The 20,068-nt window shown below is 35.2% G+C and overlaps 2 pseudogenes; both read right to left on the bottom strand.

Annotated features, from left to right (window-relative positions):
* Positions 1–3,258: 3,258 nt before the first annotated feature.
* Positions 3,259–12,071, bottom strand: LOC128183422 (protein FAM133B-like; annotated as a pseudogene).
* LOC128185189 (uncharacterized) lies at positions 9,993–19,120 on the bottom strand (annotated as a pseudogene).
* Between the last annotated feature and the right edge of the window lie 948 nt (positions 19,121–20,068).

The following is a 20,068-nucleotide window of genomic DNA, read 5'->3' as shown; positions in this document are numbered from 1 at the left end:
TTTAGTTTGAAATATTTCAAAAAACGATAAGAATAAAATAAAACCTTAGGTTTTGGTGGTATCGAACCAACAAACTAAAAACCCATGTTCTATAAAGTTATCTAATGTCTGGTGCTCTAACCACTGTGCCATTTTATTCACAACAAAGTGCGATGTCTAAATGCTATATGAGACGCTGACCACGAATTTACGGACTTGTATTATTTTTTTTAAAACGTTCAGTTGTTGGACTACAAAACGATATTAATTTTTTAAAGTATAGTGGGTCATCTCTCCACATTTTTGTTGATTAGAATAGGTTTAAATTCCATTAAACCGCATTTAGAATATGACAAAAATAAGGAGCTCAGATCCACTCTATGAAAGAAAAGGCATTGAAGTTATAAAAATTACACTATTTGGAGGTTTTTGACACGCATACGCCAGTTTAAACCTATTGCAAGTATTTAAAATATTTGAGGGTTACAAACCGATGTTACGTTAAATATACATTGTTTTTTAATTAATTTTTAAAAAAGTATCAGATTTAATGATATTTTAATTTAGCAGTATCTAATCATTCCTCATATAGGCATTTTACACGCCTTATTCACCCATCTTCTTTTTTTATACCAAAATCGTGACCAGGCCCTTTTAAATCCCCTATGCGAGTTGAAGAATTTTAGCGTTGCAAAACAAGACTTATAGCCTTATTATTAGAAACACAGAATGTACATCAAGAGAAGAAATAGTTCAGGTCCTTATTTTTTTCTTCACATATAATGCAGCGAAACTAAAGAAGAATCAAAACACTGAAAAAAAGTATCAATACATTTTATTATGAAAATTATTGACATGCATTTATTTAACCTGATTCAATACAAATAGAAACGCAATGCTATCGACAGACAACATCTGCGAAAAAATAATTTGACACTCCACCTCTTTCATTTACCAAAATATAAAATCTCTTCTATGTCATTGTCGAGGATTAAAGTTGCTTTCTAAAGTAAACAATAGTTTAGACATTTTGGCTACTTGAAGGGACTCTTCAGGTAGTCTGTAATATTCTCTATGGGTTCTTATATCATGACCAAGAAAGTTGGCTAGGATGTCCAACTCATTGTCTTTTAAATTCAATATTTGAGACAGGGTTGCTATATGCTTCTTTAACTTTGGTGATCTTAGTAATTCCGGATGTTTTGCCCCACATTTGAGAGAACACTCTCTTAGGACATCACAGCCTCGGATGGACGTTCATATGGGTTGTCTGTGCGTACGCCAACATTGTCTCTTGTCTCTAAAAGGACATTGATGCTTATATTGACTTTGCTTGTTAAAAGAATTGGGACCGTTCTTCCTATTTTTTTTTTATGGTGGTTTTTCTTGCCCGCCTTTGACATGACAAGTGGAAAGACATCCGACCCACTGTCCGAGTCTGAGGAGGATGGAATGAAATCCTCATTAAAGGAATCATCATTGATGTCAGATTCATTCTCTGAAAAAAAACATATTTACAATATATTTCATAACATATCCTTTTTACTGTACACAGGGAAATATTCAACCCCGTTTTTTTTTTTTGCCTCTTTCAAACTCATTGTCCGTGCTGTACAAATTCCAGTGTCTCAAATTATCTCTCTTTCAAAACAAATCTTTAATTATCTAGCTTTGGACCAATCAACCAAATGGGACATAATAGCCTGTTTGAATTACAATATTCCATTTGTTTTTTTTTTTATTTTGCTAAAATATGTTAAACAAGAGACCCATGGGGCTTCATCGCTCACCTGAGCAACAATGGGCGTTTAAAGGATATTGTGCCATATGTGCCATCAGTAGAATAACAAAAAATAAATACCATAAAGTATCCAAATTTTACACTTATTTTTGCATACACTTAATCTTTGACATTGTATCTTTATGAAATACCATTTTACCGCAAGAAGATCCTATGCAAGATATTAAACTACAGTACACTGTTAACTTCCAATTCCCTTTATTTTAGTTCTGCCCCCCCCCCCCCCCCCTACACACACACTTTATAAAGTGATCAAAATATGAGAGCATATAGGTACATTTTCTTCTTCAACTTCTTACTAGTTATTGTATTTTATTTTAAAAAAATCCTATATGTTAAAGAAGAAAATTGTACCTCAATGCACTCAAATAATTTATTTGGTCTTCCTCATCATAAACGATTGTTGTTTACCAGGCGTAAACTCATGTGACATTTAAAACGCTACTCACTTAAGTGATAAATACGAGAATGAAAAATGTTGTTACGTAATATGTCGAAGAGCTATTCTAATCAATGTATTGACAGGCATATCACTCTATTTTACTAAGGCTCATCCATTATTTTCATCTTTATTTTAAAACAACAAATGGCTACAAACCAAGAAGAATTTCCGCTGTGATATTTTCTTAAGAACAGTGATAATGCATTTAATAACCCAATAACAATATTGTGTAAGAACTATGGGAGCTGTTTAAGAATTGTCGTTTTAATTTAATCGTGTCTGGAATCCTATCAATATTGGTCTAAATCTCATATAACTTATCGTATAAGAAGGGGTCCAGAAAGAAGTTACAGCATATATCATCCTTTTAATTATTCTGTAGAAGTCTTTAATATTTAGCAAACCATTTCTAATGATCAACCAAGATTTTAACGTCAATCGTAGGATTATAAGCAAGATAAAGCACTCACAATTCTGTTAGGTTGGAGTAATGTTTTTGTTCACATGAGTTTATTACATTCAACTTCAGATTTTTAAACTTGGTATTTCCTTTTCAGCATTTAAAATGTAAACGAACAAAAGCATCAGCTCTGTGTGCAAACATAGATTTGTGAGCAAAGCTCTATATCTTGCTTATAACTGGAAACTTGACACTCAAATATGGTTAATAAATCAGGTGAGCTAAAAAGGGGGGTACATTTTGCACACACATTTCACATTGCACAATAGGGGACCCTCATTACATGAAGATGACAGATAGCCCCCTGAGTTGACGTTGATCATAGATGTTATCACACTCCCACGGAAATAACCAAATCTATTTTATATACATACTGTATTCCTACTGTATAAACCTGCCACAGCATACTTACCAATATTATCACCTTCTTCTGTGCATTCTTCCTTGTCATCATCTTTTTCGCCCGACTCTGTGCTACATGTAAGCATATCCGTCATACTGTTCGCTACAAGTCACAAAATAAGTTACATGTAGTTGAGTTATTAACTTCACTATGTTCTGCAATACACTGTAAAATCAAGCCTGATCTAGGTCTTGTTTATTTCTATACACACCTAAATCAACAGGTGTCTGTTTGTCTTTCCTCCTGTGGTTAGAAGTGGCCATCTCTTTTGAGGAGGAGGAGGAGAGAGAGAGGAAGATGAAGACGAGGAGTCATTCTTTCCAGCTCATCCCTGTCATCGTCGTTGTTTCACTGAAATTCAATCATTAAGTTTGAAATCATTACATCTTATAAGCATATTGTGTATGAATTATGTTATCAAATGACAAGACCTGTATTTATATGTATCATTAAAGAACAGGCGTTTTGAGTGTACGTATTTTGCATGGTACAATTGGTGACATTTTGTGTACACATTTTAGATAAAAGAGCATTTGGGACATTTTGTGTACATATTTTATCATGGTACAATTGGGGACATTTTGTGTACACATTTCACATGGCACAATAGGGGACACTCATTACATGAAGATGACAGATAGCACCCTGAGTTGACGTTAATTATCAATGTTAACAAACTCCTACGTAAAAAATGAAATCTATTTCATATAGACACTGTATCCTACTGTATAAACCTACCGCACAAAATATCGCCAATTGTAACATATTAATTTTGTACACAAAATGCCCGTTGTTGATTGATAACCCACCACACTACACTAATTAAACAATCAATCAACAAAGGGCATTTTGTGTACACCTTTAACATGGTACATTTGGGACTCTTTGTGTATACATTTTACAGTGTACAATTGGGGACATTTTGTGTACACATTTCACATGGCACAATAGGGGACACTCATTACATGAAGATGACAGATAGCACAAAAGATAAAACAGCATTCAGGACATTTTGTGTACTCATTTTACAGGGTACAATTGGGGACATTTTGTGTACACATTTCACATGACACAATAAGGGACAATCATAACATGAAGATGACAGATAGCAACAAAGATAAAACAGCATTCAGGACATTTTGTGTACTCATTTTACAGGGTACAATTGGGGACATTTTGTGTACACATTTCACATGACACAATAAGGGACACTCATTACATGAAGATGACAGATAGCACAAAAGATAAAACAGCATTCAGGACATTTTGTGTATACATTTTACAGTGTACAATTGGGGACATTTTGTGTACACGTCATTTCACATGGCACAATAGGGGACACTCATTACATGAAGATGACAGATAGCACAAAAGATAAAACAGTGTACAATTGGGGACATTTTGTGTACACGTCATTTCACATGGCACAATAGGGGACACTCATTACATGAAGATGACAGATAGCACAAAAGATAAAACAGCATTCGAGATATTTTGTGTACACATTTCACATGGCACAATAGGGGACACTCATTAAATGAAGATGACAGATAGCACCCTGAGTTGACGTTAATTATCAATGTTAACAAACTCCTATGTAAAAAATGAAATTTATTTCCAATAGACACTGTATCCTACTGTATAAACCTACCGCACAAAATATCGCCAATTGTAACATATAAATTTTGTACACAAAATGCCCGTTGTTGATTGATAACCCACCACACTACACTAATTAAACAATCAATCAACAAAAGGCATTTTGTGTACACCTTTAACATGGTACATTTGGGACTCTTTGTGTATACATTTTACAGTGTACAATTGGGGACATTTTGTGTACACATTTCACATGGCACAATAGGGGACACTCATTACATGAAGATGACAGATAGCACAAAAGATAAAACAGCATTCAGGACATTTTGTGTACTCATTTTACAGGGTACAATTGGGGACATTTTGTGTACACATTTCACATGACACAATAAGGGACAATCATTACATGAAGATGACAGATAGCACAAAAGATAAAACAGCATTCAGGACATTTTGTGTACTCATTTTACAGGGTACAATTGGGGACATTTTGTGTACACATTTCACATGACACAATAAGGGACACTCATTACATGAAGATGACAGATAGCACAAAAGATAAAACACCATTCGGGACATTTTGTGTACACATTTTACAGGGTACAAGTGGGGACATTTTGTGTACACATTTCACATGGCACAATAGGGAACACTCATTACTTGAAGATGACAGATAGCCCCCTGAGTTGACGTTGATCATCAATGTTATCACACTCCTACGTAAATAATGAAATCCATTTCATATACACACTTTATTCCTACAGTATAAACCTGCCACAGCATACTTACCAATATTATCACCTTCTTCTGTGCATTCTTCCTTGTCATCATCTTTTTCGCCCGACTCTGTGCTACATGTAAGCATATCCGTCATACTGTTCGCTACAAGTCACAAAATAAGTTACATGTAGTTGAGTTATTAACTTCACTATGTTCTGCAATACACTGTAAAATCAAGCCTGATCTAGGTCTTGTTTATTTCTATACACACCTAAATCAACAGGTGTCTGTTTGTCTTTCCTCCTGTGGTTAGTAGTGGCCATCTCTTTTGAGGAGGAGGAGAAGGAGGAGAGAGGAAGAGGAAGACGAGGAGTCATTTTTGCCAGATCTTCCCTGTCGTCGTCGTCGTCGTTGTTTCACTGAAATTCAATCATCGAGTTTGAAATCATTACATCTTATGAGCATATTGTGTATCAATTATGTTATCAAATGACAGAACCTGTATTTATTTGTATCATTAAAGAACAGGCATTTTGTGTGTACATATTTTCCATGGTACAATTGGTAATATTTTGTGTACACATTTTAGACAAAACAGCATTTGGGACATTTTGTGTACACATTTTGTCATGGTACAATTGGGGACATTTTGTGTACACATTTCACATGGCACAATAGGGGACACTTATTACATGAAGATGACAGATAGCACCCTAAGTTGACGTTAATTATCAATGTTAACAAACTCCTACGTAAAAAATGAAATCTATTTCATATAGACACTGTATCCTACTGTATAAACCTACCGCACAAAATATCGCCAATTGTACCGTGCAAATTTTGTACACAAAATGCCCGTTGTTGATTGATAACCCACCACACTATACTAAATAAACAATCAATCAACAAAAGGCATTTTGTGTATACCTTTAACATGGTACATTTGGGACTCTTTGTGTATACATTTTACAGTGTACAATTGGGGACATTTTGTGTACACATTTCACATGGCACAATAGGGGACACTAATTACTTGAAGATGACAGTTAGCACAAAAGATAAAACAGCATTTGGGACATTTTGTGTACACATTTTACAGGGTACAATTGGGGACATTTTGTGCACACATTTCACATGACACAATAAGGGACACTCATTACATGAAGATGACAGATAGCACAAAAGATAAAACAGCATTTGGGACATTTTGTGTATACATTTTACAGGGTACAATTGGGGACATTTTGTGTACACATTTCACATGGCACAATAGGGGACACTCATTAAATGAAGATGACAGATAGCACCCTGAGTTGACGTTAATTATCAATGTTAACAAACTCCTACATAAAAAATGAAATCTATTTCATATAGACACTGTATCTTACTGTATAAACCTACCGCACAAAATATCGCCAATTGTACCATGCAAATTTTGTACACAAAATGCCCGTTGTTGATTGATTACCCACCACATTATACTAATTAAACAATCAATCAACAAAAGGCATTTTGTGTACACCTTTAACATGGTACATTTGGGACTCTTTGTGTATACATTTTACAGTGTACAATTGGGGACATTTTGTGTACACATTTCACATGGCACAATAGGGGACACACATTACATGAAGATGACAGATAGCACAAAAGATAAAACAGCATTCGGGACATTTTGTGTATACATTTTACAGGGTACAATTGGGGACATTTTGTGTGCACATTTCACATGGCACAATAGGGGACACTCATTACATGAAGATGACAGATAGCACAAAAGATAAAACACCATTCGGGACATTTTGTGTATGCATTTTACAGGGTACAATTGGGGACATTTTGTGTACACATTTCATATGGCACAATAGGGGACACTCATTACATGAAGATGACAGATACTAGTAGCACAAAAGATAAAACAGCATTCGGGACATTTTGTTTACACATTTTACAGGGTACAATTGGGGACATTTTGTGTACACATTTCACATAACACATTAGGGGACACTCAATATATGAAGATGACAGATAGCACAAAAGATAAAACACCATTCGGGACATTTTGCGTATACATTTTACAGGGTACAATTGGGGACATTTTGTGTACACATTTCACATGACACAATAAGGGACACTCATTACATGAAGATGACAGATAGCACAAAAGATAAAACAGCATTCGGGACATTTTGTGTATACATTTTACAGGGTACAATTGGGGACATTTTGTGTACACATTTCACATTGCACAATAGGGGACCCTCATTACATGAAGATGACAGATAGCCCCCTGAGTTGACGTTGATCATCAATGTTATCACACTCCAACGTAAATAATGAAATCCATTTCAATTACACACTGTATTCCTACTGTATAAACCTGCCACAGCATACCTACCAATATTATCACCTTCTTCTGTGCATTCTTCCTTGTCATCATCTTTTTCGCCCGACTCTGTGCTACACGTAAGCATATCCGTCATACTGTTCGCTACAAGTCACAAAATAAGTTACATGTAGTTGAGTTATTAACTTCACTATGTTCTGCAATACACTGTAAAATCAAGCCTGATCTAGGTCTTGTTTATTTCTATACACACCTAAATCAACAGGTGTCTGTTTGTCTTTCCTCCTGTGGTTAGTAGTGGCTATCTCTTTTGAGGAGGAGGAGAAGGAGGAGAGAGGAAGAGGAAGACGAGGAGTCATTTTTGCCAGATCTTCCCTGTCGTCGTCGTCGTCGTTGTTTCACTGAAATTCACTCATCAAGTTTGAAATCATTACATCTTATGAGCATATTGTGTATCAATTATGTTATCAAATGACAGAACCTGTATTTATTTGTATCATTAAAGAACAGGCATTTTGTGAGTACATATTTTCCATGGTACAATTGGTGATATTTTGTGTACACATTTTAGATAAAACAGCATTTGGGACATTTTGTGTACACATTTTGTCATGGTACAATTGGGGACATTTTGTGTACACATTTCACATGGCACAATAGGGGACACTCATTACTTGAAGATGACAGATAGCACAAAAGATAAAACAGCATTCGGGACATTTTGTTTACACATTTTACAGGGTACAATTGGGGACATTTTGTGTACACATTTCACATGACACAATAAGGGACACTCATTACATGAAGATGACAGATAGCACAAAAGATAAAACAGCATTTGGGACATTTTGTGTACACATTTTACAGGGTTTAATTGGGGACATTTTGTGTACACATTTCACATGGCACAATAGGGGACACTCATTAAATGAAGATGACAGATAGCACCCTGAGTTGACGTTAATTATCAATGTTAACAAACTCCTACATAAAAAATGAAATCTATTTCATATAGACACTGTACTTACTGTATAAACCTACCGCACAAAATATCGCCAATTGTACCATGCAAATTTTGTACACAAAATGCCCGTTGTTGATTGATTACCCACCACATTATACTAAATAAACAATCAATCAACAAAGGGCATATTGTGTATACCTTTAACATGGTACATTTGGGACTCTTTGTGTATACATTTTACAGTGTACAATTGGGGACATTTTGTGTACACATTTCACATGGCACAATAGGGGACACTAATTACTTGAAGATGACAGTTAGCACAAAAGATAAAACAGCATTTGGGACATTTTGTGTATACATTTTACAGGGTACAATTGGGGACATTTTGTGTGCACATTTCACATGGCACAATAGGGGACACTCATTACATGAAGATGACAGATAGCACAAAAGATAAAACACCATTCGGGACATTTTGTGTATGCATTTTACAGGGTACAATTGGGGACATTTTGTGTACACATTTCACATGGCACAATAGGGAACACTCATTACATGAAGATGACAGATACTAGTAGCACAAAAGATAAAACAGCATTCGGGACATTTTGTTTACACATTTTACAGGGTACAATTGGGGACATTTTGTGTACACATTTCACATGGCACATTAGGGGACACTCAATATATGAAGATGACAGATAGCACAAAAGATAAAACACCATTCGGGACATTTTGCGTATACATTTTACAGGGTACAATTGGGAACATTTTGTGTACACGTTTCGCATGACACAATAAGGGACACTCATTACATGAAGATGACAGATAGCCCCCTGAGTTGACGTTGATCATCAATGTTATCACACTCCTACGTAAATAATGAAATCCATTTCATATACACACTGTATTCCTACTGTATAAACCTGCCACAGCATACTTACAAATATTATCACCTTCTTCTGTGCATTCTTCCTTGTCATCATCTTTTTCGCCCGACTCTGTGCTACACGTAAGCATATCCGTCATACTGTTCGCTATAAGTCACAAAATAAGTTACATGTAGTTGAGTTATTAACTTCACTATGTTCTGCAATACACAGTAAAATCAAGCCTGATCTAGGTCTTGTTTATTTCTATACACACCTAAATCAACAGGTGTCTGTTTGTCTTTCCTCCTGTGGTTAGTAGTGGCTATCTCTTTTGAGGAGGAGGAGAAGGAGGAGAGAGGAAGACGAGGAGTCATTTTTGCCAGATCTTCCCTGTCGTCGTCGTCATCGTTGTTTCACTGAAATTCAATCATCAAGTTTGAAATCATTACATCTTATGAGCATATTGTGTATCAATTATTTTATCAAATGACAGAACCTGTATTTATTTGTATCATTAAAGAACAGGCATTTTGTGTGTACATATTTTCCATGGTACAATTGGTGATATTTTGTGTACACATTTTAGACAAAACAGCATTTGGGACATTTTGTGTACACATTTTGTCATGGTACAATTGGGGACATTTTGTGTACACATTTCACATGGCACAATAGGGGACACTCATTACTTGAAGATGACAGATAGCACCCTAAGTTGACGTTAATTATCAATGTTAACAAACTCCTACGTAAAAAATGAAATCTATTTCATATAGACACTGTATCCTACTGTATAAACCTACCGCACAAAATATCGCCAATTGTACCGTGCAAATTTTGTACACAAAATGCCCGTTGTTGATTGATAACCCACCACACCATACTAAATAAACAATCAATCAACAAAGGGCATTTTGTGTACACCTTTAACATGGTAAATTTGGGACTCTTTGCGTATACATTTTACAGTGTACAATTGGGGACATTTTGTGTACACATTTCACATGGCACAATAGGGGACACTAATTACTTGAAGATGACAGATAGCACAAAAGATAAAACAGCATTTGGGACATTTTGTGTACACATTTTACAGGGTACAATTGGGGACATTTTGTGTACACATTTCACATGACACAATAAGGGACACTCATTACATGAAGATGACAGATAGCACAAAAGATAAAACAGCATTCGGGACATTTTGTGTATACATTTTACAGGGTACAATTGGGGACATTTTGTGTACACATTTCACATGGCACAATAGGGGACACTCATTAAATGAAGATGACAGATAGCACCCTGAGTTGACGTTAATTATCAATGTTAACAAACTCCTACATAAAAAATGAAATCTATTTCATATAGACACTGTATCTTACTGTATAAACCTACCGCACAAAATATCGCCAATTGTACCATGCAAATTTTGTACACAAAATGCCCGTTGTTGATTGATTACCCACCACATTATACTAAATAAACAATCAATCAACAAAAGGCATTTTGTGTACACCTTTAACATGGTACATTTGGGACTCTTTGTGTATACATTTTACAGTGTACAATTGGGGACATTTTGTGTACACATTTCACATGGCACAATAGGGGACACACATTACATGAAGATGACAGATAGCACAAAAGATAAAACAGCATTCGGGACATTTTGTGTATACATTTTACAGGGTACAATTGGGGACATTTTGTGTACACATTTCACATGGCACAATAGGGGACACTCATTACATGAAGATGACAGATAGCACAAAAGATAAAACACCATTCGGGACATTTTGTGTATGCATTTTACAGGGTACAATTGGGGACATTTTGTGTACACATTTCATATGGCACAATAGGGGACACTCATTACATGAAGATGACAGATACTAGTAGCACAAAAGATAAAACAGCATTCGGGACATTTTGTTTACACATTTTACAGGGTACAATTGGGGACATTTTGTGTACACATTTCACATGGCACATTAGGGGACACTCAATATATGAAGATGACAGATAGCACAAAAGATAAAACACCATTCGGGACATTTTGCGTATACATTTTACAGGGTACAATTGGGGACATTTTGTGTACACATTTCACATGACACAATAAGGGACACTCATTACATGAAGATGACAGATAGCACAAAAGATAAAACACCATTCGGGACATTCTGTGTATACATTTTACAGGGTACAATTGGGGACATTTTGTGTACACATTTCACATTGCACAATAGGGGACCCTCATTACATGAAGATGACAGATAGCCCCCTGAGTTGACGTTGATCATCAATGTTATCACACTCCTACGTAAATAATGAAATCCATTTCATATACACACTGTATTCCTACTGTATAAACCTGCCACAGCATACTTACCAATATTATCACCTTCTTCTGTGCATTCTTCCTTGTCATCATCTTTTTCGCCCGACTCTGTGCTACACGTAAGCATTTCCGTCATACTGTTCGCTACAAGTCACAAAATAAGTTACATGTAGTTGAGTTATTAACTTCACTATGTTCTGCAATACACTGTAAAATCAAGCCTGATCTAGGTCTTGTTTATTTCTATACACACCTAAATCAACAGGTGTCTGTTTGTCTTTCCTCCTGTGGTTAGTAGTGGCTATCTCTTTTGAGGAGGAGGAGAAGGAGGAGAGAGGAAGACGAGGAGTCATTTTTGCCAGATCTTCCCTGTCGTCGTCGTCGTTTCACTGAAATTCAATCATCAAGTTTGAAATCATTACATCTTATGAGCATATTGTGTATCAATTATGTTATCAAATGACAGAACCTGTATTTATTTGTATCATTAAAGAACAGGCATTTTGTGTGTACATATTTTCCATGGTACAATTGGTGATATTTTGTGTACACATTTTAGATAAAACAGCATTTGGGACATTTTGTGTACACATTTTGTCATGGTACAATTGGGGACATTTTGTGTACACATTTCACATGGCACAATAGGGGACACTCATTACTTGAAGATGACAGATAGCACAAAAGATAAAACAGCATTTGGGACATTTTGTGTACACATTTTACAGGGTACAATTGGGGACATTTTGTGCACACATTTTACATGACACAATAAGGGACACTCATTACATGAAGATGACAGATAGCACAAAAGATAAAACAGCATTTGGGACATTTTGTGTACACATTTTACAGGGTACAATTGGGGACATTTTGTGTACACATTTCACATGGCACAATAGGGGACACTCATTAAATGAAGATGACAGATAGCACCCTGAGTTGACGTTAATTATCAATGTTAACCAACTCCTACATAAAAAATGAAATCTATTTCATATAGACACTGTATCTTACTGTATAAACCTACCGCACAAAATATAGCCAATTGTACGATGCAAATTTTGTACACAAAATGCCCGTTGTTGATTGATTACCCACCACATTATACTAAATAAACAATCAATCAACAAAGGGCATTTTGTGTACACCTTTAACATGGTACATTTGGGACTCTTTGTGTATACATTTTACAGTGTACAATTGGGGACATTTTGTGTACACATTTCACATGGCACAATAGGGGACACACATTACATGAAGATGACAGATAGCACAAAAGATAAAACAGCATTCGGGACATTTTGTGTATACATTTTACAGGGTACAATTGGGGACATTTTGTGTACACATTTCACATGGCACAATAGGGGACACTCATTACATGAAGATGACAGATAGCACAAAAGATAAAACACCATTCGGGACATTTTGTGTATCTATTTTACAGGGTACAATTGGGGACATTTTGTGTACACATTTCACATGACACAATAAGGGACACTCATTACATGAAGATGACAGATAGCACAAAAGATAAAACACCATTCGGGACATTTTGTGTATACATTTTACAGGGTACAATTGGGGACATTTTGTGTACACATTTCACATTGCACAATAGGGGACCCTCATTACATGAAGATGACAGATAGCCCCCTGAGTTGACGTTGATCATCAATGTTATCACACTCCTACGTAAATAATGAAATCCATTTCATATACACACTGTATTCCTACTGTATAAACCTGCCACAGCATACTTACCAATATTATCACCTTCTTCTGTGCATTCTTCCTTGTCATCATCTTTTTCGCTCGATTCTGTGCTACACGTAAGCATATCCGTCATACTGTTCGCTACAAGTCACAAAATAAGTTACATGTAGTTGAGTTATTAACTTCACTATGTTCTGCAATACACTGTAAAATCAAGCCTGATCTAGGTCTTGTTTATTTCTATACACACCTAAATCAACAGGTGTCTGTTTGTCTTTCCTCCTGTGGTTAGTAGTGGCTATCTCTTTTGAGGAGGAGGAGAAGGAGGAGAGAGGAAGAGGAAGACGAGGAGTCATTTTTGCCAGATCTTCCCTGTCGTCGTCGTCGTCGTTGTTTCACTGAAATTCAATCATCAAGTTTGAAATCATTACATCTTATGAGCATATTGTGTATCAATTATGTTATCAATTGACAGAACCTGTATTTATTTGTATCATTAAAGAACTGGCATTTTGTGTGTACATATTTTCCATGGTACGATTGTTGACATTTTCTGTACACATTTTAGATAAAACTGTAACGTTATCCATACATGCCGATTAGATACTGACACTGCTGAATGGTATAAAATGAAAAACACTTTTAATATCTCTCCTGACTATTAAGCTGGTCTAAAGAAAACACAAAAATGATATTATATATCAGATACTTCCCCTGCCAGCGATGAGAGCATTAGTTCAATATCTACAACACATGGAAACATACATCCATTTTGAATCAAACTGTTTGAGTTACACTGATTTGAAAAGAGTAACTGCAACAAGCATATTTGTGACCAACATTTTGAATAAATTTTCCATCGGATAAAACGGAAATGAACAATTTTCCATCATAAATCCTTTTAAAAAAGTTTTGAGTTGGCAGTAAAGCCTAGGGTCGGTCGGGAAAGCGGAAAAAAACCATTTTTTTAAAGCCTTTAGTTAATATGTTTTACGGTGCTACCGTTCTGGCGAACGCAGCAAGAATTGCACATACCTTGCATCACTGTCAACTTAATATAGTTTTATTTAGGAATCAACGAACGTCAAAGGATTTTTGAGAGAGTATTGCTCTACAATAAGTATGCCAAAGGTACTAATTTTAATGGTTATGATACATACAGCGCAACCCCCTACCCCGAAAGAGAGAGAGAGAGCCCGGTTCCTGTTTGTAGGTGTGTAATTTCCCACAAATTTGATGGTCTGACTATATGCAATATCTACATAATTTTTTTTAATTTTTATATTTTTTCATTTTATTCTTTTTTATTTAGTTCAAAATATCCTATTGTTTATTTCCTCCCTACTCATATATACTTACCAGTTACCTGCCTACTGTACACATGGTACATGCATGCACAATTGGCTTAAAAATGGATCGATATGACAGCAAAGTATGGCTCTTGCTAGTATATATACATAAAATCTCTATATTAAAAAAAAAATTAAAAACAAATCATATGTCAATGAGGCAGGTATCGCAGTACTGAAATAGCCAGTACAGATGTTTGATCCACCTCTAAATTTATCGCGGGAAATGTAGCGCGAGTGCACTGTGACGTCATCCATGACTTTGTTCGTCTTTGTTTACGTTTATTGACTCAATACGGAGGTATGGAAGCATGTAACAAATCTTTTGAATCTCGCCAAAGCATATGCGGTACTCAAAACGTGTCTTCAAACTTTAAGTCACTGTAAATTACGAGTTAAAAGTCGGCCATTTTTGGCAGAGCACCACGGGTGAAAACATTAGAGAGCATTATGGGACGTAGACAAAAAATTTTGTTTGATGAACTATAGTTTTAGCTCGTTCTTTTTCCCGCGCACACTGGTTCTTAGAGCTCGCTTCGCTCGCTCGCCGGCGAGCTGCGCTCGCTATAAATACAAGTATAACAAGATGTAATTATAATCTGGAACGATTACTGTTGATTGGCAACTAATCACGATGGTTTTAATTTCACTATGTTCACAATTTATCATATTTTCGCCAAATCAGACCCATTGTAAATATCAATATAAGCTTTTTAAAATGTGTTAATTAATGCTTATACTTTGATCAACTGGTTTTCTTGGAGAGTGAAATTAAAACAATCGTCATTGGTACTTTTTGAGAAATGATCAAATCGTTAAATTCTAACACCGTGGAATTAAAACAACTTACAGTATAAAGTCTCCCACACATGTATACAAGGCTATCATTGGGGGTATAGGGATGACCCACATGGGTCAACCCCTTAACAAAAGGAACAAGAATATGTATAGATTAAGGGTGGGGATCTCAACCGTTTTCAAGTATTTGGGCAGTTCCTGTTCGAGGGGAGTCAGGACCATCCCCGGGGCTCATGAACTACATACCATTTGATGCCCCTTGACCCAAGGAACAAGAATAAATATGTTTTAGAGTTGGAATCTCAATTGTTTTCAAGATATTTGGTCATTTTCTGTTTCAGTCCATCAAACTCTCATGAATGTAAATAGTGTATTTACCTTAACTGGTGGCCCACCACTTTTATCCAACCCAATCTTCAGCTAGCAAACAAAAAAGGGAAAACAATTGAGCATTAATAAGTTTGTAACAGATTATTTAAGATGCATTACTAATTATATCTCTCCCTCACTCTTCCAAAACACCAACATTTTAATACTTTTAGTTGTAGATCTAGGGCAAAAACTTTCTTTCTCTCTCTCCTACTCTCTCTTTCTCACCTGGTTAATTTGCTAATTATTATGCAATTTTGTTCTCTCTCTCTCTTTCTTTCTCTCTCTCTCTGGGATGGCAACTGCTAACCAGTTAACCGATTAATCGGTTGGAGCGATAAGTTCAGCAAGTACCTAATACATTTCAACATGATGCTTTTATTTATTATTATGCAACACACAGATGTGGTCAGATGATTAGGATAAGTCTCTGGTCGTACAATTTTTCATCCAAAATTTAATTCATTTCAAATAAAAATGTAGTTCATTGGTTTTCTCTCATCATTTTTGATTTGGAATTGAGATTTTTCTTTCAAAAACAAAATCTATTTAATTTTGATGTGAAAAGGTGAAAATATTATTGCTGGCACCAGTGTTTTTAAAATCATCAAACAACTAGCTAGACACTTGTGGCTGATAGCCAATAAAAGTCTTCAGCCCTGTAAAAATTCCACCAGCCGAAAGAAAATAGTCGACATTTGTTAATTTTTTTCATTTGCAAGTAATTAATAAAAACATTCAAAAATCTGTTTTTCAATTTTGTTTCATCATAGACTTGTTGTTTTTGGTTGTAAAGTTATTTTCCACTAATCTCAGCAAGATTCATCAAAACTGAATAAAATTTCTAAAAAGTCTCTTCCGAATCTCCGACCGTGGAAATGAATTAAAAAATAAGCAAGTTCATATTTTGTGGGAATTAAACCACCTAACGGTAGGAAAGTAACATTTTATGTTGATAGGGAATTAAAATGATGTTCAAAGTAAAAAGTTGATTTAATTCAGCATATTGCTATCGTAAAATTGGCCGAAGTTGGGGCAAATTTAACCAAATCGCTGTTCGTCGCACTGGTCTGACATTCATAAGACGTACATGTATGTAAAAAAATATCAGTCTCGACGTATCTCGCTGAGATTACCCTACATTATTCTGTAGCATGACTTGAGACTCTACCTCCCCATGCTCATGTCAAGCATAGTCTACGTGAATTAAACGCTTGTTTTGACTGTTATTAAATGACCACACAAGGAAAGCGATAGTGTGACAAGAATCAGTTAAAAATTCTCAAAACTCTGATCCCGATATTATATACACTTGGCTTAAAAAATATCTATGTCCAGTTGGGCGCTCGTATAAACAAATTTGTTCACCCGTGCCAAAAGTTATGCGTCTCGGGTGGTCAGGCGGACGGTTTTTTCAAACACTGCTGGTACAAACTTCTGTAGTTTTCATGGATATGCTGAGATCAAAATATAAAAGCAACCAATAATTGTTGCATGTTATTTAATTTCTTTAGCAAGGTCAAAAACAGTGATTCATTATGATGTGCTTCCTGCATAAAATGAGCATAAATTTTGCTCAGGACACATTAAATCATTATATGTGCATCTCAAAAGTCGCATTAAATTTAGAAATACATATACACATTTTCCGGCTAAGAAATTCCAGATCATCGATTGTTCCTTTCTTAACCTTCTTACTAGACGTCCGAAATGTCCGAATAAAAAAAAACACACTACAAAAGCCGAAATCTTATTGGCCAACACTTAGTGATTAATCAGTTAGGTTCAATGATACAAAATATGAACTTGTGGGATATAGGCCTAGTCACGGGCCCTGGAAGTTATTGTAAATATATTGAATGTGCATGTATGAAAAATTACTTTTTTATACATGCAATATGAAGTTATTGTAAATATATTGAATGTGCATGTATAAAAAAGTACTTTTTTATACATGCACATGCAATATATTTACAATAACTTACAGGGCCCGTGGGCCTAGTAGTCAAAATGGGATATAAATTTAAGGTATAAAAAATTTAATGGATTTTTTTTTATTATTTAATAATTCATATTGTAAAGAGGGATGATCTCGCTTCAGTGAGACTATCTCTCCATAGGAGAGGTGTTTCCAAAATGTCCTAAATCAAACTAGTTCTACAGTACTCATAAAACCATTTAGGAAATAAAAAATCTTATCACTTACAGCACGTTTAACGCGTTTTCCTCTTGACAAATCAAAGTTATATAGGCGCCATTTTGTTCGAACTTCCTCAAGCCAGTCAGTCAGTCAAGGTACATGTAGGCCTAGTAAGGTAAAGGAATGCCTTGGCCACATTCTCCAGAATAATTCATCAAACTCGAAACATATTGAATAATCCTTCACGATTTAATTCAATTTGATAAGACATCACCATTCAGCTGCTCATCCGCCGCTTCCTACCCGAGGGGAGAGTTTTAATGTCCTGATAAGTACCCTGATGACCTTATGGTGTGTATTTTGTAAAAAAAAAAAAACAAACAAAAAAACAAAAAAACACGACGATTTGTGCAATAAAATAAGAAAAATATTTCGACGTATCTATACGGGTAATACTATTTTCTATCAGAAACACACAAAAAATAAATTGTAAATCCCTACAAATAATTTTACAGAGCATTTTAATTTTTTTAGGGGTAGGCCTATAATGTCCTGATTTTTGGTATAATGACCTATAATAAGTTTTAAAAGTTTATAACTATGGATTTTTAGGCACAAAAAACATTGCCTACATTGAAAATAAGCCATTTATGAAAGAGTTTACTTTTAAATCTCAGTTAATTAATCAATTTAATTCAGTCAATTAACTTTTAACCATCTCTCTCTCTCTCTCTCTCTCTCTCTCTCTCTCTCTCTCTCTCTCTCTCTCCTGCGTTCATCCGTTAATTGTTAAATAATTACATTAACTCTATCAGTGTCAAACACGAATATAAGCTGAAACCATCCCCAGTGCCTTTCTGATATGTATATTTCTAAAGCTACACCTAATTACTTTGATGTTCTATTTTTTTTTGTTACAGTTAAAGCGTTTGATAAACATTAATTTACATTCTATCACATCACAGTCAGAAGAAATTTCACGAGAATTAAGAACAGTAAATATAATGTTCATTTACCAACCACCTAAAGCTATAGAAAATGTTCCAGTATGTAAAATATACATTTTACATGTGATAAAATTAGTTCAAAAACGGTGCTACCTGTAGGTTTTTGGGGTGATTTCCGAATATTATAAAATTGCTACATTTCGACAGTGGCCAATTGACATTATTTTCCGGTACTTGATACATACAGGTATGTGTATGTGAGGCAATGTTGTTTGGATGTGGAGAGGGGGTGTATTGAAATATGGTGCGATGTGTATTCTCGGGAGCAAGGGGTAGGTGAGATGTTGGCAAAAAACGCAGTGGATGACAGAAGTTTAGTAGTTATCTCATGCACTATCTAACAAATTATTAAGTGATTTTTTAAATAAAGTTATAACGAGTATTTAAGTGTCTATAATGCATGGATAAATTTTTCAAGTAATAGGAATACCTAGCATGCGGGGGCTGTAAGAAAAGTTCGCGGACACATGATTTACAGAAAAATTACTGTGTACTTTGAAGAATGACGTATATTTTAATAAATGATTATCATTTGAAAAAAAAGTGTGCAAAAATTCATGATTTCAGATTTTTTTTTCTTCAAAATATACAGTGGTTTTTACTTTGCTAGACGACGGTCTATTATTTGGAATATATGTATTTTTTCGAAACTGCATCTTAAGCGGGTGCAGAAATGCCACCTTGGTGCAAGCATAATTATCCAGCACAGTGTTATGAATTAGATTTACGGAGCACAATTTCATGTTTCCAAG

This window comes from Crassostrea angulata, chromosome 5 (assembly GCF_025612915.1).
Source record: "Crassostrea angulata isolate pt1a10 chromosome 5, ASM2561291v2, whole genome shotgun sequence".
NCBI lineage: Eukaryota > Metazoa > Mollusca > Bivalvia > Ostreida > Ostreidae > Magallana > Magallana angulata.
Note: the sequence above shows the minus strand (reverse complement) of the source record. Positions and strands in the feature narration are given on the sequence as shown.